The sequence below is a fragment of the Lampris incognitus genome, chromosome 3 (assembly GCF_029633865.1).
Source record: "Lampris incognitus isolate fLamInc1 chromosome 3, fLamInc1.hap2, whole genome shotgun sequence".
Classification (NCBI taxonomy): domain Eukaryota; kingdom Metazoa; phylum Chordata; class Actinopteri; order Lampriformes; family Lampridae; genus Lampris; species Lampris incognitus.
The window spans coordinates 109,365,084-109,387,445 of NC_079213.1; positions in this window are offsets into that span (position 1 = coordinate 109,365,084).

A 22,362-nucleotide genomic window follows, 5' to 3' on the forward strand; every position below is an offset into this window, starting at 1 on the left:
GCAGGCCAGAAGGCAGTCATCTATCATTGTGGCTCTGTACTTCAACTTGATGATCTTCATGTGAGAAAAAGCAGATTCACACAGGTACTACTACTACTTTCGGCTGCTCCCGTTAGGGGTCGCCACAGCGGATCATCCGTTTCCATTTTGATTCACACAGGTAGGTTGATCCAAAAAGTGCTGCGAAGTTCATGGCACATCTCCTGAGGATGGGGTACTTTTCCTGCAGCAGTAGCTCCCAGAATACTCCCTTCATCTCTTGTGTCGCCCTGGATTTAATCTCAATGTCAGTTTGAAGAGTGAGGATCTCATTCTCCACAGCAGGGCTGTCCAGGTGAAACAGTGATGCCACTTGGGAGGCAATGTCATCCACATCAATACTTCCAAATGGAAAACACAGACAGCTGGCAACAGGTCCAATGGATGCAAAGTCAGTAAAGCGCCTATCAATCTCTGACAAGATGCTCTGAACTTGCTCCTCATAATGTGCATTACCACGTTGTTCTGTGTCGTTACCCTGACGTTTAAGTTCTGCCTGCATGTAGGCAGTTTCGCAGGTCACTGCATTGCAGCCTACTTGACAGCAGTCGGAGCTTGTTTTAAAACGCGTTCACTGAGCTGATCGTGTTTATTACGCATTTATCCTTTCCCTGTAGTTCTAAATTCAGCTCATTCAGCATGCTGGTGAGATCGGTTAGGAATGCCAAATCCAAAAGCCACTTGTTGTCCTCTAGCTGTGTATATTCGGCATGTTTAGTGAGCTTGAGAAAATCTCTGATTTCAAGCAACAACTCACTGAATCTCTCCACAAAATGTGCCTCTGCTCAGCCACCTTACATCCGTATGCAGCAACAGATCTGTGTGTTCTGCCCCCGTCTCCTCCACGTGTGCACGAAATAGCCTCCTATGCAGGCTCCTTGCCCTAACCGAGCGCTCAATCTTCATAGCAATATCCATTACTTCTTTCATGTTTAAGATCTTCCCACACAGCGCTTAATGGTGAGTTATGCAATGATAATTAAGGAAGTCGGGGAAAGAATCACTTCGTTTGCACAATCCAACGAACCCATTAGTACGGCCTACCATCAGTTGTAATGCAGATGGGTTTAAAAGGGGGCCAGTTTATTCTGGTTAACGAATTCCATGGACGCTTGAAACATATCTTCGCCTCTAGTCTGTCCTTTAAGTCGCAAAATGGCGAGCAGCTCTTCTTCTGCGCCCATGATATCGTCAAAGGCCATTCTAATGAAAATGCAGAACTGCGCCACGTCCGCCATATTGGTTGACTCGTCGAACTGGCGCCACGTCCGCCATATTGGTTGACTCGTCGAACTGGCGCCACGTCCGCCATATTGGTTGACTCGTCGAACTGGCGCCACATCCGCCATATTGGTTGACTCGTCGAACTGGCGCCACATCCGCCACATTGGTTGACTCGTCGAACTGGCGCCACGTCCGCCATATTGGTTGACTCGTCGAACTGGAGGAGAAAACACTCGCAGGCCTCAACGTCCTTCTTCAGTTGCTCATGAAGACTCCCGCCATTTCCTCGCAGCGCCGTGTGACAGTATTCCGGGGCAGTTGGACGTCTTTGATGGCATTCACGATGTCCGTTTTGTTCTTGAACTCACCGAAGAGTCCATCCGCAGCCACAGCAAACGCCTCTTCCACAGCTTAGCAAGAACATGACTGACGCGATGCGACGCTGTCGTTGCAGCCTCACCCTCGGCGCCGGGTCTCGTAAGAGTAGACTGCTGCGTTGCTAGCCGAGGCTTCAACCCCTGCAGTTTTCTGGTAGGTAGAGTTGTTTTCACTGGGGAATCTGTATCACGGCTTCTGGGCACCGTTTTAAAATGGCGCTCCCAATGACCCTTCTTCGGTAGAGCCACACTAGCGCTTGCAGATCAGACGGATGGATTTTGCGTTGGAATAAACGAAAAAAATAAGCTTCCTCCCATTCACTGTGGAAATGATAAGGTTTCGATCTTTTGGCTTCTGCCACTTTTGTTGTTTGTCGCTGAACACACACAATAAAGTTAAAGAGAAGTCGGTCCTGTTGCCGTTAGCCGCGTCTCTCGTCTCTCCTCGTTGACGCTGATAAGTTGACGTCAGAGCTCGCGAGTGAGAGACCAATAATATCTTGAGTGATGTTGAATCTGACTAATACAGGACCAGTGCTGACCATGAAGAGGCAAGGTCAGCACTGGTCCTGTATTAGTCAGATTCAACATCTGACCTTGCCTCTTCATGGTTGGTCAGATTCGATGTCAATCAAGATGTGAACACGAGGGACTGCCGTTTTTGTTTTGTTTTTTCAAAATCTAACTCAATTTTTCAAAATCATCTCGCGATCGACTGGTTGGGCACCCCAGCGCATAATCTAATAATCATTCCTACCATTGGTGGTGTTGAAATGTGCAAAGAAGCACCTACAGAACCAAACATCTAATGTTATCAAAGGTGTGACAGCACATCACCCAAAGCATTGGTCTTCAAAATTGCCAACTAATAATACAAGTTGTCTGATTCCAATTAATTTTTAATCTAGTGGTAGCTCTAAAGTTCTGCCCACTACTGGTCATGGCAACAAGACCCTTACACTTGGTTTTCTAAATATCAGATCACTGTCTACCAAAGCCTTACTACTACATGATCTGATTCTTCAACATAGTAGTTTTGATATAATTGGGTTATGTGAAACATATGTGAAATCAAATGTTTTCTTTCCCTTAAATGATGCTTCCCCGCCCATGAAGCTCGGGGCAAATTAACAAGGTGGAGGTGTCATCTTAATATATAAGTGTATTTTCAATTTAACGTCTAAACTTGAAACTAAATTCAAATCTTTTGAGGCTCTTACTGTTTGTCCATCTCTGTCAGCCACGAGCACTCGGCTCAGTCCACATTATGATACGACCTCCTGGCCCTTACTCAGTATTTCTTGAAAATTTTGGAAAATTTATCGCAGATCTTGTTACCCCTTCTGATGATATTCTAATTCTTGGTTATTTCAATATTCATCTAAATCAGGCTGGTGATCCTCTAAGTAAAGCCTTTCTGGCACTTGTCGATACTTGCGTGTTCGCTGAGTTTGTTCAAGAGTCGACTCATTGCAGTGGTAACACCCTTGATTTAGTTTTATCTGAAGCGATAGCTGTTTCTGATCTGACTGCTTGCCAACAACATCCGCTGTGTCAGATCCTTTTCTCATTAAATTTCAAGCATCATTGGCCTGCCCTGTCAATGTCGGCAAAGACGTAATTACCACTCATCACATTGGTCCCTCCACTGTAGCTGCATTTGGCCAGCAGCTGCCTGAAGATTGGGTCTTTTCACTGTAGAGACAGACTGTTGAAAATCTCACTAGTGACTTAAATGTGGCCTCAATGTCTCCTCAATTCAGTTGCACCTTTCACTAAAGAGGCCTACACCCTGGTTTAATGATTAGACACGTGCTCTTAAGCGGGCCTACAGGAGACTGGGATGTAAATGGTGAAAGTCAAAATTGGAAGTTTTTTTTTTACCTATCTTGGCATGAGTGTTTATTGAAATAAAAGTGTGCTTTATCTGCTGCGAAAGCAGCGTATCTCTCTTGCTTAATCAATATTGACAAAACAATCTCTCTCTTTGTCTTTGACACTGTAGCTAAACTTACTAAAACGAAGCCGTCTATTAGCTGCTCACCATTCACAGTCCATGAGTTTCTAGACTTTTTCTGCAATAAGGTTGACAAGATCAGAAACTAAATCAGTTCTTGAACTCCAGCTACTCCTGCAAATCCTGATCAAATTTATATCTATACAGTGAGTCACGGATAGTCCCTGTTATTACAGCTTTTGAGACTATCTCTCTTGATACTTTGTCTAAGCTCATGTCAGCTTCTAAACCAACTACTTGTCTGCTTGACCCTTTGCCAGCAAAACTTTTTAAAGGTCTCTGGCCTTTTCTGGGACCTACAGTACTAGACACTGTTAATTTATCACTTACTACTGGCACTGTTCCCAACAGTTTTAAGACAGCTGTGGTCAAACCTCCATTTAAGAAACCACATCTCAATCCAGAGTCTCTTAATAACTATCAACCAGTTTCTAATCTTCCATTCTTTTCTAAAATACTAGACAGAGTTGTGTATCAAAGACCCATATAGAAGAAAACTATCTATATGAACCTTTTCAGTCAGCATTAGGGCCTGTCATGCCACTGAAATGGTTCTAACTAGAGTGGTAAATGATCTTCTACTTGCTCTGGACTCTGATTTCACCTCTGTGTTTCTATTACTGGACCTCAGTGCAGCATTTGACAACATTGATCACCGTATATTATTAGACCTAATTAATTGTAATTTTGGTGTCTCTGGCCTAGCTGTCTCTTGGCTCAAGTCCTACTTATTTGGAAGAACACGGTGTGTTTACTATAATAATATTAAATCAAAATTCTCTATTAAATATGGTGTACTGCAGAGCTTGATTCTTGGCCCTCTACTTTAGTCTGTTTACATTTCACCCCTTGGTCAAGTTATATGCAGTCATGGAATAAATGTCCATTGCTATGTGGATGATACTCAGCTGTATGTACCTATGAGGGCTAATGATCATACTCAAATTGCTCATTTAGAGGCCTGCTTGGCTGCTGTGAAATTTTGGATGTCACTAAATTCCCTGCTTTTAAATTCAGATAAAACTGAGATGCTGGTGTTTGGCCCTGCTAGACAAAGACAACAATCTATAATAATAACAACAACAACAAAACGACAACAACAATAATAATAATAATAATCAAGTGAACATAATAAAATAATAATAATGTCAATCAAGTGACATCTGCCGTATAGTGCCGCAGGTCCATAGTTTGGACCTGGCTCTACAGGATCTAAAGCAGGAAATTTAAATAAGTATAATCATAATAAGAATAACAACAACAACAATATTATTATTATTATTAAACATTTTATTTAAAGGTGCCTTTCATGACACTTTTTTCTCACTTAAGTTTTATTGAGTTTTCAAAAAGATATAAACAGAGCAGTACAACAACATCAACACAAAAAGAATACAGTAAGATATAAAAATAGATAAAAATGTTAAAAAAATCATAAATAGTTGTCTGGAAATATTTCAATATTCACAAAAATATTTCAATTAGGCATTCGATTAGTCAGTGTCATTTCCCATATAAATGTTCCATATGTCCCAGTTCTTTTTAAATATTTTCTCTTGGACTCTCAAAATGTATGTCAACTTTTCCATAACAAAAACGTCTTGGACGGTTTCCATCCACTTTTCCTTATTTGGGGTGTTAACATTAAGCCAAATTTTGGTAACGGCTTTCTTACTTGCTGCAAGTAAAACTTTAGTCAAGTAGAGATCTTCTCTCATCACAACATCATCAGTGTTACCAAGATACATCACAGGGCAGGTATCTGGGATTTCATATCCCAAAATATTGTTGATACCTACGTTTACATTCTCCCAATTATAACCTTATCTTTGTGCATTTCCAGTAAATATGCGAGTGGTCAGCCTCCATGCTCCCACACAGCCTCCAACACTGTTGTTGTGCAGCAAGCTGCCTGTTTTTTATTTTGGGTGTTATGAAAAAGCGAGTTAAATTCTTCCAGCAGAATTCCCTCCATATTTGTGAGTTTGTGGGTGTACGTTGTGTCTCACACATTTGATACCATCATTCCTCTGTTATCTGAATCTTTAGCTCTACTTCCCATTTTGCTTTTATGTAGAGCATTGAACCCCCCCCCCGTTTCCCCCCAAAGCTTGGCACAAAGCAGAGATGACCCTAAGCCACATCTGTTTGTATGCATCCCCAAGCACCCCAATCACATTATTTGAAGTTTCATCTGGTTCCGACCTTATCTGTTTTGTAAAGTCGTCTCTTAGCTGCACGTATGTAAAAAAAAAAAACAAATCTGTTTTCGGTGCCATATTTTGCCTTTAAATCTTGGAAGCTCATAAATTCACCATTTTCTAGAACTGTACACATTGCCGTAATGCCTTTTTGTGCCCATTCCTTGAATATTGGGTCATACACACCTGCCTTCTTTAAGGGTCCATTTAAAACAGGGCAGAAGCAGAGGTGTTAGCTCCTTCTTAAAGGCCTTATACCGTTCTAATGGAAATCCATCGCTGCCTAGTGATTTATTGGACTTTAGTCTACTAATTGAAGCTTCCAGCTCCTCGACTGTAAATTGTGACATAATGGGGTCATTCTGTATCTTACCAATAGATGGCAGGTCGAGTGAGTTAAGAAAACTTCTTATTGTTTTTTTTTTCTCAGCTGACGGCGGTTTGGAATAGAGTTTCTTATGGTACCCTTCAAATATTTTTTCTATCTCGTCTGGCTCATGTAATAATTGGTTTGTTTGAGGGTCCCTTATTTTATTAATTGTGTTAGAGGTCTGCTGTTTACGCAGGTGTCTGGCCAGGAGTCTAGCTGCTTTTGGACCTGCTTCATAATAAGTCTGCTTTACAAATCTTGCCCATTTTTTCTATATCTCCCCTGAGGGTCTCATCTATCCCCTCCCTGGTTTCCTTAATTTGTGTAATACCGTCTGGTCCTCCGTGTTTTATGGTTTTTTTTCTCCAGTTCTTTCAATTTTTCTACATTGCGTTTGTAGGTGGCTAGCTGGGCCTTTTTCTTTTTTTTTTGTGGTGATGATGTCAGGGCGATCAGCTTTCCACGAATAACTGCCTTCATAGCATCCCACGATATTACAGGGTCCACTTCCCCGTTATCATTCTCTTCTATATACCTTTTTATCTCTGCCCTTATCTGTTCCACATTTGCCTTATTATTCAAAATACCCACATTGATCCTCCATACCGTATTTATTTTGCTACTGTTCAGGTGAATTGTCAAGCTGATCGCGTTATGATCTGATACATCTGCCACCCCAGTTTTACACTCTTTGACCATGTGACTCTCACTGGTACTCATTAAAAAGTAGTCAATTCTGGAGTAGACAGAATAAGGTATGAGTAATGTGTATAGTCCCTTTCCAGAGGGTGACGTTCTCTCCAAACATCAGTTAGACCCATTTCCTGTATTGATATGTTGATAAACTACGTCAAATGCATCTTGTTTTTCTTGAGACTTGTTGCATCAAAATTATGATTCATGACCACATTAGTTAAGTCCCCTCCACATAACAAAATACCTTCAGCCTCTGCCTTTCATGACACATAAGGTCACCTTATGTCAAATACAATAAAACAATGCAGTAAAAAAGAAAAATTAGTGCAAGCAACAATAAAACACACAATAAGCAATAAAGCATATACCAGCAGGAGTTAAAAAAAAGAATTTGATGCTGTTAATGCTATTAAAATGAGTATGCTAGTTTAGAAAGGTGGGTTTTAAGAGCAGTTTTGAATTCTGTAATGGAGTCCAATTAGCGGATGTGACAACGAATGGAGCTCCAGAGTTTGGGTGCAGAAAAGCAGATAGCCCTGGCACACATTGTGCTGAGGTTGATGGCTGGTAGTGCCAAAAGACCTGCTGGGGAAGATTGCAGGGAGTGAAATAGAGTATAAGTGTGAAGGAGGTCTGTGAGATAAGCAGGGGATAGATTGTGAAGAGCTTTGAATGTTAATAATAATTTTTTATAATTAATCTGCTGTGACACAGGAAGCCAGTGTAATTGAATCAGCAGGGGAGAGACATGGTCCATGGAATCGGAACGCGTAATAAGCCATGCTGCAGAATTCTGGAAGAGTTGAAGTTGGTGAAAAAGTTTGCTGGGGATGCCAGTCAGGGTGGCATTGCCGTAGTCAATGTGTGATGTGACCAAAGCATTGACTAAGACTTCCGGGGAGTGTTGTGTTAAAGCAGGGCGTAGTCTGGACATGTTTGGCAGATGGAAAAGGGCAATCCGGGTGACCTTGTTTATATAACTGGAAAAGGAAAGGGTACTATCTAGGATAACACTAAGGCACTTAGTCTGAGCAGAGACAGGTATGGTGGCTCCAGCAATGGGGAATAAACAAATATTAGTTTTTGGGAGTGTAGATTTAGTGCCAATGAGAAGTAGCTCAGTTTACTACTGTTGATTTTCAGATAATTATCTCAACTATACAGATGACTAACAATTATAATTGTTAGTTATCCATATATGTATATCATGGAGACAAGCAGTGAGGGTAATGAAGGGAAGAGTGGAGGTGGGCTTAGTGGACACATAAAGCTGTGTATTATCGGCACAGCAGTGGAAATTGATATCATAGAGCCAGAAGATGTTGCCAAGAGGGAGGAGGTAAATAATAAACAGGAGTGGCCCCAACACTGAACCCTGTGGAACTCCATGAGGAACTATCAAACTTTATGACTGGCAATTCTGAATTTGTACAAAATGGGTCCTGTGTGTAAGGTAGGGAGCAAACCACTGATACACAGTGGTTTGATCAAGTAATGGTAACACTTGACAACTCTGATTTCACAAAGAGTGGCAGCCAAAAATCTTGGTTTTATGTTTGATCCCAGCCTTTGCTTTGATAAGCACATTAAAGAAATCAACAAGACTGCCTTTTCCCCCCTTACGTATCATAGCTAAAATTTGGTCTTTCCTGTCTATGGCTGATGCAGAGACTCTAATACAGAGGTAGCTAACCATGTGCCTTGGAGAGCCACGTGTATGCAGGTTTTCATTCCAACCCGACTCCACACAAGGTGATTTCACTGATACATTCTTCCTCTGGTTGAAGGGTTGCTAATCAGTGAAGGTTGATGCTAGATCCAACGGGGTGTAGGTATGGAAGTAGATGTGATTGGTTGTTGGTTAGGGTTAAGGTTTAAACTCTTTTTGAATTTCCATTCTTAGCAAGCATTAACGTTAGCTATCATTACAGTATGATCTGGCAATGTTAAGGTCAGTTGTAAGCTAGCTAGCTAAATGTTTCAGTGTGCATCGTTTGTTTCAAGTCAGTGTGCTCCCAAGGTTCCGCAATGTCTATTGGCCGATGCAACAGCCAATCATGGCTGGTTGGCTGTTGCGTCTAGCGTCAACCATCAGTGAAATCACCTGGTGTGGATGTCTGTGAATGTTCTCATTCATCCAGGTCATAATTATCCAAAGGATTTGAATCAAGTGCAATTGGACTTGGTTATATATCCGTGAAGACGTTTTGCCTCTCATCCAAGAGGCTTCATCACGACTCCAAAGAGGCTAAATATCTGAGTTTCATCACCAGCCAGTCAGACTAGCTTGGTCTAGTCAGAAAGGCACGAACTGATGAAGCCTCTTGGATGAGAGGCGAAACGTCTTCGTGGATATATAACCAAGTCCAGTTGCACTTGATTCAATTCCTTTGGATCACCTGGTGTGGAGTCTGGCTGGAATGAAAACCTGCATACACATGGCTCTCCATGGTACATGGTTAGCCACCCCTGCTCTAATACATTTATTTGTTTCATCCAGACTTGATTATTGTATTCTGTTTTCAGGTCTGTCACGTGATAGAACTAAAAGTCTTCAGATGGTACAAAATGCTGCAGCTAGAATCCTAACTAAAATTGGAAAATTTGACCATATTACACCAATTCTTGCCTCCCTTCATTGGCTTCCTATCCATGTTAGATCAGTCTTCAAGGTGCTTCTGCTGACTTTTAAAATCCTAAATGGGCTTGCCCCATCATACCTATCTGATCTCCTTAAACCCTATTTTCCATCTCGAGCTCTCTGCTCTCAAAATACAGGGCTCTTGTGTATACCCAAAGTTAAAAAGAAGTCAGCTGGTGGTAGGGCCTTTTCCTATTGGGCCCCGTTCTTATGGAATAGCCTGACTGCAGCCATCAGACAATCAGATTCTGTTGAGTCCTTTAAATTCAAAGTTAAAATTCGTATTTGCCTTAACCTACAATTTGCTGCCTTTATATTGAGTACTTCACGACCTGTACTGCATGGCAGTTCAGTTTCTGTCTCAATAAATTTACAAAGCACTGTTCTGCCCACGACATTATAGATTATTGATTATTGCAACTGTTCTACTCTCTCTCACATTGCTTTTCTCCCTCTGAATTATGGCTACCCATCTGTTCTCCCATGTGTGTGAATGGTGTGATGCGAGTCTCCCCTGTGTGCACGTGTAGACTGTACTCCTGCTAGGTCTCCATGGTGATAGTGGTCGCCACCTGGACACTGCTTGGCATCCTCCTCATCATATTTTTTTATATCTTATAAATCCATATAATCTTTTTTTATCCTGTTTCGCTGTTATATCACTCTGTCTCTCATATATGAGGGATGCGTTTTCTTGTCTCGTCTCCTGTGTATGTGAATGGTGTGATGTGAGTCTCACCTGTGTTCATGTGTAGTCTGTCCTCCTTTCATGTCTACATGGTGATGGTGATCATGTCGCTCAGGTCCTGGGCTGTTCCGTTGGCATCTGGACACTGCTTGGCATCCTCCTCGTCATATTCTTCATATATCTTATAATCCCCATTATAATTCTGTAATCCCCTTTCAGTGTTGTATTGTGTAAATTGTGTAAACACAACATCCATTGCACGCTGTCCGTCTCGGGAGAGAGATCCCTCCTCTGTTGCCCTCCCTGAGGTTTCTTCCTAGTTTTTCTCCCTGCTAAAGAGGGTTTGTTTTTTTTAGGGAGTTGTTCCTTATCCGATGCGAGGGTCTAAGGACAGGATGTTGTGTTGCTGTAAAGGCCGCTGAGGAAAATTTGTAATTTGTGATATTGGGCTATACAAATAAAATTGACTTGACTTCATAGAACAAAGTAAAAAGTCAGCTTATTGGGTTTGTTTTATGTGAAAAACGCCCTTCATGGAAAATCAGCTGACATATTGACATAGAGTAGCGACATTGCCTCACAAGATAATGCAAACAATACTGTACGGTCCTTATGGTACATAACAATGTAAACATGTATGGTACAACAGCACTGTCCTTATGGTACTATCAATGACACAGTTCATCACTTCAAATCGAGAATGAAAAATTCCCCGTCTAAAATGTGAGAACTGCAGTAATCAGCAGCTAAACCTGAGAGAAGAAGAAAGAAATAAAGTCATTCAAATGAGACTGGCTACAGTCACAAAAATGACTCAAAGTGAAAGATGTTTCCGGCAAGGGAGGTTTATCTACTTCAGAGATCGCATCACACCAGCGTGTTGCTGTACGTGCATGCATAAGCATATCTGTGGCTGAGTTTATGTATGCCCATGCATCCCCGTGTGTGTGTGTGTGTGTGTGTGTGTGTGTATCTATGGTGTGAAATACATCCTAAAATACATACTTTCGAAGTTGTAAATGTCCGAGTCCCCACAATGTTTTCAGAAAGGGTGGACAACCTGCACTTAAATACTTCAGCAGAATAATTAACACAATAACACAAAAGACAAACAAATCACATTCATATTTAAAAACAAGCTGAAATGAAAATAGCAATTTGTAGTCATTTGTTTTGCCACCAAGAGAATCCAAATAGACGACAGGTTGAGCCGGTGGCACACTGCATCTGTTTTGAATGACGTGTGTGTCGGATTGCGATCATTCATTGTCTACCGCAGTGTGACAGTGGAACATATTATCTCATTCATTTTTCCTCAAGTGACAGTGCTCTTTTGATCTTTCTCGTGATGACATGAAAGAACAGAGCCGTCATTCATAGCTGCACCATTCATGAATATTTTGGGACGGCTATTGATCCTGTCCGTCAAACTCTCCCCATGTGTCATCACACACACTAGAAGTTAACATGGAAAATGAACGCCAGCTCATCGCTCTCAACCCTACGTGGTGAGGTGTGGCTGTGAGTTGTCTCTAGAGGTCTACTTCTGTTCAAAACACAGCAGTTTCCATCTCAACACATACTGGGATGTTTATTCCTCAGTCGGATTCAGAATGCGAAACAGATTGTCGTTTCATTTTATGTGTGCAAGTGCATGAAATGAAACGAAACATCGTTTCCCCCCAGCCCACAGCAGTGCCACACAAAGACAAAAACACATCCAAAAACCACAAGAACACATATATCCAAACTAACACATATACGTACATCTAAACTAAACTAAAAAATAATCACTGTCCAAGAGAGCGAACGCCAGCCAGGATGACTGTCGGTCTGCATGAGCTAACAGTTAGCTTAGCCTGCCCCGCTTCCGGGTCCTGTCAGACCGCCCTCGGCCCTCCTCTTCGGGCGCAGCTCCGGTCAGGGCCGTGGTGCTTGGGCCCACCAGACACACAGCAGACCTGGCTTCCTCAGCCGATCCAACGCCAGCTAGTTTTATTGTTTGTTTTCTGTAACAGCCAGCACCTCTAGCTGTGGTACCGAGCACAGATATATGGGTAACAACCAGTTCTTATCAGTCCTCTCTATGTTATAAATAATAGAAGAATAAAGAATTTCAATGTGGACCAGAGTCTCAGGAATTCTTGGTCGCTCGGGAGAAAATGGGTACCGGCAGCAAAGGTGAAACAAGACACAAACTCAGCAGTCACGTTAGAAAGGTAAAAAAAATAAAATATTCATTTTCTGCTCTCTTTCTGTTCTCTTTTCCTCCTCTTTTTAAACTCAACTCAAATCAAATAAACATACACATTCAAGAATAATTCAATTTATGTTGTATGTGTCTTCAAGCATCTCCCCCTTTCTTTCGATCCAGCTCATGGGTTTGGCTCGCCACTCCAGGACCAACGGCACTTCTCTCCAACGGAAGCAAGCCGGGCTGAAGAATCCATGGAGCTATATGCAACTTTTTTGTTCATAAAGTGTTCTTGCGTTTATGCAGAAAAAATGGCACCCACTGGTGAGTCAAGTAGTTTCACTTCTGGAGGCCTCAAGTAGTCTGGGGAAACCAGTCTTCTCACATACCACGTATATTATATACACATCTGGTCTCACAAGTGAGGGATCATCCATGACAAGGTTTGAATTAAAGGATTTTAATGCGCTATGTGGAGGCAACGAACCAATGCAAAGTGGATGTTGCCTCTGCAGAAAATCCCTTATCTGACACCTTGGAGTGGATTATCCAGTTTGTACCATGGTCATTTGCCAAGGGAGTAAAATGAAAATGTTCACTTATTTTTGTTTTGGACTCGGAATTAAAAGGCTATGAAGCAAAAGTTAGCCACTAAGCTAACTTGAATGTTCAGTGTGTGACTATGGTTGCATTAAACTTGAGCCAAACTACATGTGCATTATACGGTTTTAACGTACACCCTCCAGCCAATCAGGGATGAGTTTTCTCTGTGACTATGGTGTAATACTGTTAATCACAAAGAAGGCTCTCGCACACTAAGAGAGGACAAGCGCTAACCTGTCTTCACAATAGTTTTGAATAGGTTAATAAATGGCGGTAGAAAACAAAAAAGATGTTTCCGTGTCAAGCCACCAATACTGTTTATACTGTATATTAAGGACCCGTGAAGTGTGACATAAATGTCATGCCCAAGAGAGGGATTCCAGGCCCAACCCAGTTTAAATCCTATTCAAAAATATGAAGGGGGTGTAAAATAATAGCCTGTAACAATACTGATTCTTTTTTGCTTTTGAAGACTGCTCTCTTATGCGTTTCTAGATAGGTTGAGGGGCATCTTGACCAGTTTTTAAGCTGCAATAAGAAATCACTTGCAACTGTTAGCTTAGTATAAGCTGTAAAAGTCCCTGACATCTACCAGCAGCACATGCATGACACTACTAGTGTTCCCTCTCCTAGTCCAGTGATGTAACATCCCACAATGGCATATATATAGACCGTGCAGACAGCGTGGTTGCACTGGGACCCGTGGGGGGGGGGCACCAACAATGTGTTGGGCGGAGAATGGGCCCTTGCAAGTGATTCAGATTGCCGCCTCGGAAATACGCCTGTGTTCAAAGAACTCTACTGTACCATTTGCTATATATGCCATCTAAAAAGCAAACCCATCTCCGTCATGGGTTTCTTTTTTTTTTCTTTTTTTTTTTGGTAAAATTGCTACAGTCTGTAGCAATGTATAATAGAATTATATGCTTATTCTGCATAAAATATAAAGGAATCAGGAAGCAGGAAATATAATTTCCCCCAACCCACAGCAGTGCAACACAAAGACAAAAACACATCCAAAAACTACAAGAACACATATATCCACACTAGAACACATATATCTAAATTAAGAACACATATATCCAAACTAGAACACATATATCCAACCTAAGAACACATTTATCCAAATTAAGAACACATTTATCCAAACTAGAACACATATATCCAGACTAAGACATATATCCAAACTAAGAACACATATATCCAAACTAAGACACATATATCCAAACTAAGAACACATATATCCAAACTAAGAACATATATATCCAAACTAAACACATATATCCAACACATATATCCAAACTAAACACATATAACCAAACCAAGAACACATATATCCAAACTAAGAACACATATATCCAAACTAAGAACTTATATATCCAAACTAAACACATATATCCAACACATAGTTCCAAACTAAACACATATATCCAACACATAGTTCCAAACTAAACACATATATCCAAACTAAGCAACAACAACAAAAAATACTGTCCAAGAGAACAAACGCCAGCCAGGATGACTGTCGGAACCGCCAGTCTGCATGGGCTAGCAGTTAGCTTAGCCTGCCCCACTTTCACATCCTGTCAGACCACCCTCAGTGTTTCCTCATCGGGTGCAGCTCTGGGCAGGGCCATGGTCCCTGGGCCCACAGGATGCAGCAGACCAAGCTCTCCCAGCCAATCCAGCACCAGCTCTCCCAGCCTTCAAACAAAAACACAAACCTAGACACAAATGTGGACAAAGACACTGCATAGACAGTACTGGGTGAGGCCGCAGCAGGTGTAAGTTCGTCATGCCAACTTCCCGCACCGGTACTGGGTGAGGGCCTTCGAGGCCGCTGCAAACGTGAGTTCAATCATCCGCTCCCATGGCTTCTTATACCATTGCTATGCTGACGATACCCAGCTCTTCCTATCATTCCTGCCAGATGACCTCACAGTCTCGGCATGGATATCATTATGCCTTGCTGATATCTCTGCATGGATGAAAGGACACCACCTTCAGCTTAACCTATCTAAGATTGAGCTCCTTGTCATCTCAGCCAGTCCATCCTTACAACAACAGATCAATATCCAGCTTGGATCATCAACCTAACTCATGCCCACAAAGTCTTCCCGAATCCTGGGTGTCATAACTGATGACCAACTAACCTTTAAGGTTCACGTGGCCTCAATTGTTCGGTCGTGCCGATTTGCCCTGTACAACATCAGGAAAATTAGACCCTACCTGTGTGAGCATGCAGCACAACTCCTGGTACAGACTCTTGTTATATCACGCATTGACTACTGCAACTCCTTACTGGGAGGTATCCCTGCATGCACTTTCAAACCTCTACAAATGACCCAGAATGGCATGTCTGGTCTTCAACCAAGCCAAAACAGCACATGTCACTCCACTGTTCATATCCTTCCACTGGCTCCTAGTTGCTGCCAGCATCAAATTCAAAACCTTAATGCTCACTTACAAAACAGCAACTCAAATGGCCCCCGTCTACCTGAACGTCCTCATTCAGGTATACACTCAGTCAAACTCACTAAGCTCTGCCAATGAAAGGTGTCTGGCACTTCCGTCACAATGTGTCCCTAAGTCACTAGTCAGACTCTTCTCTTCTGTGGTTCCCCGGTGGTGGAACGAATTACCAAACTCCATTCGATCCACTGAGTCCCTCTCCATCTTTAAGAAGAAGCTAAAGACCCAGCTCTTTATTGAACACCTCCACACCTGATTGTATTAATATTGGAAAAAAAATCACTTCTAAGCACCTTATGCATTGCCTTTGTGCACTGCGTGTTGACGCCTATGTGCTGTCGGATTTGAACCTAGTTTTTTGGCACTTACTTGCAATGCCGCCTCCTGACTAGATCCTTGCTTGTGTTGTATTAACTTCCAGATGTACATCGCTCGGGATAAAAGTGTCTGCTAAATGAAATTGTAATTATAAAAAATATGCAATAACCCTGTTGTATGCCATTTTTACTTTTATTTCTGAAAATATTCTAAAAGCAGAACCACTGGCAAAGAGGATCTGAAAACCTTATTCGTTTTTGCCATAGGTGAAAAATCTGAGAGCCCCAAAATTATGAGTACACTCTGGAAAGCATCAAGGAAATAACGCTCAGAGCCAACAAGGGCTGTCGCAGTGCCAAACTTGCATGTGTAGCTTTAATAACCCACTATCTTATCCACGATGTTAATTTTATCGAATGGGCTCCATCTCACAGGATCCACAAAGTGTATTAAGATTAGTGAGAACAAGGCCTCAGACACCCCCCAGCCTTCTGTAGTGTGTGCAGATTTCCAATTTGAAAAGCTGAACATCAACCACTAAAATGAACAACCACAAAAGTATTCATGGTTCAGACATTGGCGGATTCATTATTGTCTTAAATTTCCCAGTGATAGAAAGTATCAACAAGCACATTTGTTAGCAAATAAATCTGCAAGACTGACGCTTTAATAGGCTGAAAGAAATTCACGGCTGAATCACTTCTGAACACTTATGTTCCTAACCATTTAAAAACAACTTTAATGTTAACACACATTGGTGAAGATAACACCGAGCATCGTTGTTACTGACTTTGCATGACATGAAACATCAAGATGAGACAAGATCTCCATTAACCAGAATGTAAGCGTACATGTAATGTGGAAAATGCATCTTAAGGTATGAGATTTGGCAAGCCCTGTTTATCAAATCTCATACCTATGCCGTGTCCGCTATACTAAGTATACAGAGTCTCTTCATGAACTGATTAACTTGCTGGCACCACCCAGGGGTCATTTACTTCACTTTATTCTAGTCATCAAGGTGTGAGATGAGGTTAGCCTGTTGGTGCTGGTAGAAGTGGGTTTCTTTCTTTCTCGCAGTGTAAAAAGTGATTCAATGTCTAATTTATTGGGCAAAGTTTTGATGGACATGCCAACTGTACCACCTGTAAATATTTCAACGATGATGACACATGCCAGACAAGGACAGAAACTGTGGCAGGCAAAATGCTGTTTTCCAATACACCAATAGTTACTCAAAGAAAGTTGAATCAGTTCATCTGGATACAACGTTTATTGACCGATACGTTTCATCACTCAGCTAAATCTAATTTTACCCGGATTATTGGGCATGCATCAAGACCAATAGTTGTATTATAGCAATTGCTTTATTAACTTTATCCTTACATTCAGCACAGCAAGCATGAAAAAAGTAAAACATTGCTGTGCCTTGGTTGTTGACTTGTCTAAAACATATGGAAATGAAGCCATGGCGTGTCAGGCCAGGACTCCGCAGCCTACACCCATCTACAGGCCAGTGGCCACTCTTTCTAGGATGAGGATGTGCACATCCTAGGGAGGAACGCTGGTTTGAACGGGGAGTCACAGAGGCCATCTATGTTAAGAGGGAATGGCCATCCTTGAACCGGGGGAGGGGGGGGGGGCTAAGCGTACATCTGTCACCATCTTCCAATGCTGTGATTGCAAACATACCCGAATCCTCTGTGAATAGTACACATGGCCATTGAAGCGCTAGTTAATGCTCACGCCCATATTTGCACATGAAACTGGTTGTTGTTTTCAGTCGCTATGCCACTGTATTGTTTATAAGGGTGGGGATTCCTGCAGTCGGTTGAGACTGAAGATGTGATGAAACGTTTCTCTCAATAAACGTTGTATCCAGATTGATTCACCTTTCCGTGCTTTCCTTACCTGGATTATTGAGCATGCATAAAGACAAATAAAAGCCATGATTTACTAAACACCAACATCCCCATTTGCCACAACAAAATGTTTCTATGAGTTGATGCGGTTTCATTCTCATACGTGAGGAAGTCATTAGTGGATCACATTCCCAAACATCAAAGGAGATTGAATCAGTTCATCTGGATACAATGTTTATTGACAGAGAAATCTCTCAATAAACATTGTATCCAGATGAACTGATTCAACCTTCTCTGATTTTGCCACCTGGATTATCATTGGGCACGCATCAAGACACATTCCCAAACAGTTTTCGGGGCTAAGCTCTTTTTTTAAGTCAAAACCTTCACATCACCTTCGGGCCGAGTGGTCGGGTTAGACAGTGTGGTGACGCATTTAGAATCGCGGCACTGACTGAGAGCATTTAACGGCAACACTTAGCCATAATGAAATGAGTCAAAATAGAAAAGTGGACACGGGTGTGCAGGAACTTCAGCACAACGTCACCACAGAAGCACGATATGTCATGAAGCAGAAGTCAACTCAGTTTTATTTGTGTAGCCCAATATCACAAATTTGCCTCGTGGGGTTTTAAAGCAACACAACATCCTGTCCTTAGACCCTCGCATCAGATAAGGAACAACTCGCTAAAAAACAAAACAAAACCCTTTAACGGGGAGAAACTCCAGGGAGAGCAACAGAGGAGGGATCTCTCTCTCCTGAGACGGACAACGCGCAATGGAAAATGAAGTAAACGTTACAATGTACAGTAAAGCATCGGTGAAGCCTCTCCACACGCGGCATGAAGATACGTTCACGTTATTTACTGTACACCGGGTTACGGCATCTAACATTATGTCTCACACTCTCAGCACGATGAACCGGGCCTGCAAAACAAAGCCGGGTTTACTTCCGTGGAATCGCACAGAAACGAGAGACCAGCAGAACCGGGGGGGGGGGGGCTGATCAAAACCTTTCCCGTAAATGAAAAGAAAGTTGGGCAACAGTGACAGAGCAGCTGCATTTTAAACCATGTGTTCAGGGTTTCTTTAGAATACGGCAGGTTTATTTACGGGCCTCCCTGAGATAAATCCAACCGTCCTTGTCACATGAAAGAAAGGCGTAAATGTGACGCTGTGATATTTTCATTTGTTAAACAAAAAGTAGGGGAGTAAAAAGGAAGAAAAAAAAAAGTGCAACCGTCCCATTTAAGCCGTCTGTGAAAGCATCATTTGATTTGTGTTGCCGTGGAAAAGAAGCTCTGGGATGCCAGCCGCCCCGCTTCCCTCCGCGGCCTTGGCCGTGACTGGCCAGGATATCGTGCAGACGGCAGAAGTGTTCAATAGTTGGGGTTATTTATACCATTTGGCTGCGCGTATCTGAGGAATCGGGGGGGAATTCTGGCTCGTCAGCGTGAGTAATGGTATCTGGGAACGGGGGGCCCCCGCCGGAAAGGTTTTGACGGTGTGAGTGGGTTCGCGCCGTAATCGCTCGGACAACGTGAATCGGGGAAAGGGACGTAAATTCCCGTGTTGTTTTTGGGCCTTGTTGTGGATGTGCAACTCTCGTCACGTCGGCGCCGTGAGTCGGCGCCGTGAGCCGTGCCACATTAGAGGTACGCACAGCAGATGCGCTGCTGAAGGGCTGCCCGCGACACACGCATTTACAGCATCCGCGGTGGAAAGTTTTATTCTTAGGACGGGGCTTTTTTCTTTTTTTCCCCTTCTCTCTCTCTCTCTCTAGTCCCTCCGACAGCGGATGTACAGTGACTACAAACAATAGTGAAAGCCTTGAGGGCATCTTCAGAAATACCACACACACACACACGCACACGCACACACACAATCACTGGGTTGACACTTCTTCTGGTTCCAGCTGCTATTTCTATCTGTCTGCTGTCTGTGAGGTCACAGGCTTTGATGCAATAACCGGGTTGTGGTGTGCTGATTTAAAAACCATACATCATGGAATGTGTGTGTGTTTGTGTTTGTGTGTGTGTGTGTGTGTGTGTGGGTCTAGCCTTGGAGCCTTGGTTTCTGAGTGTGTGTGTGTGTGTGTGTAGGAGCCCGGACGTCCTGACTTCCGATGTCGGATTCTGCTGAAGACTTAAGTGTTGACTGTCTTCATGCTTGCTCAACAATCCAGGTAAGGAAATGACAGGAAGTTGAACCGGTTCACCCGGACGCAACGTTCGGCGGGAGAAACGTTTCATCAGTCATCTGAGTGACCTCTCCAGTCTCATCTGACAGCACGTACCCCCCCCCCCAAAAAAATAAATTTTTTAAATACAGTGGTATCTACCAACAGGGGGATCGCTGGTTCGAATCCCCACGTTACCTCCGGCTTGATCGGGCGTCCCTACAGACACAGTTGGCCGTGTCTGCGGGGGTGGGAGGCCGGACGTGGTTGTGTGTCCTGGTCGCTGCTCTAGCGCCTCCTCTGGTAGGGGGTAGCGTGATCCTCCCATGCGTTACACCCCCCCTGGTGAAACTCCTCACCGTCAGGTGAAAAGAAGCGGCTGGCGACTCCACATGTATGGGAGGAGGCATGTGGTAGTCTGCAGCCCCCCCCCCCCGGCTCTGAGGAGGGGGTGGAGCAGCGACCGGGACAGCTCGGGAGAGTGGGGTAATTGGCCGGATACAACTGGGGAGAAAAAGGGGGTGAAAAAAATACAGTGGCATTACAACGCAAACCAACGATTGGCTTCATGTGCAAACTGCCGCGACCATTAACCATTAACCATTAACTATTAACCATTAGCCATTAACGGTTAACCATTAACCATTAACTAGAGCTAGTGGCCATGAACACTACTGACAGATGACTGGGGAGGAGTTGCAATCACAGCACGGTAAGATGGAGACAGATGCACTCTTAGTCCCCCCCCCCCCCCCGGGGTAGTGTTTAATTCATAGTTTATATTGTTTAATTTACATTAACATTGTGCATGTGTGTGTGTGTGTGTTAGTAGGCATCAAACAACCAATGACTGAGACATTATGACAGGGAGCATCGTCATGGAGCCGTCCTAAGAGATTTATTTTCCGGATGACTGGCTGCAAACCACACCCTTTACCTTTATAAAAAAAATATCCCAAGTCCCAAGATAGTCCACATCTCACTTAACGACAATTCATTTAGACTAATTAGTTTTCTGTGTGTGCATGTGTGTATGCATGTGTGTACACTTTTATTGACATGGTTAGCCTCCCTACATCTGAGAGAACTGTTTGCTCGTTTTAGACCGCGAACATGTAGGAAATTATATGATTTTGAACATTAAACAAAACTACCCAGGTCAAAAAGTAGTATACTGCACTGTATTAGAGATATAATCTATGTATACTAAAGTTAGCACAAGTACACTTTTGCTTTTTGTGCTTAGGGTTAGCTGTACTCAAGGAGTAGTTGAGTACACTTTAGTATACTTGAAGGGGACAAAAAAGAAAGTACGAAGAAGATGAAAGTGTACTTCGTACATTCTTTAAAAGGTATAATGTAAGTATGGTATGTTTTCACCTGGGTAGGTAGTGTTACATATTGATAAGCTCCAAGTTTCCTGTTGGTCAAAGATGGGTTCTGTCTGTTTCAACTGAAACAAGTTCATTTTGAATCATGTCGTTCTGTGTTGTGGTCCTGTTACTTCTTCTCTCTGTTACATGAAGCTATAGACACACAGACACACAGACAGGCAGGCAGACAGACAGACAGACACACAGACACACAGACAGACACACAGATACACAGACAGATAGATAGATAGATAGATAGATAGATAGATAGATAGATAGATAGATAGATAGATAGATAGATAGACAGACAGGCAGACAGACAGACAGATCCTGGTACATCTTCTCTCTGTAATATGAAGCTATAGACAGACAGACAGACAGACAGACAGACAGACAGATCCTGGTACATCTTCTCTCTGTAATATGAAGCTACAGACAGACAGACAGATAGATACGTAGATAGATAGACAGACAGACAGACAGACAGATCCTGTTACATCTCTCTGTAATATGAAGGTACAGACAGACAGACAGACAGATAGATACATAGATAGATAGACAGACAGACAGACAGATCCTGTTACATCTTCTCTGTTATATGAAGGGATAGATAGATAGATAGATAGATAGATAGATAGATAGATAGATAGATAGATAGATAGATAGATAGATAAACAGACAGACAGACAGATAGATAGGTATGTGATTTTGTAAAGCGTGTAGCACATTGCATTTGAATGTGGGGGATGTGCTATATTAATACAGTTTGATTGATTGAACAGTTTGATTTCTCCATATCATCTTTAATAAGAACGTTTTGGTGGTAACTTTGGTGAAAATCTTCAGGTCGAGACGTGCATTAATTGCAATGCTTCAGCGATTAACAAATATACCAAGGCTCACCATTATACAAGCTACATACTGTGCAGAACCCATACCCCAGACTGAAAACAAATAAAGTTTTTTCCCTCTCTGACTATTGGAGAAACCAGATACCTGAAGGAGAATTTCCCAGTAGTGGGCCAATGCCAACAGCAACTGAGTCAAAGGTGCGTTCAGGGGTGTTCATGTGGGCCTGGTATTTAAAACCTGCAGCAGCATGCCCTCA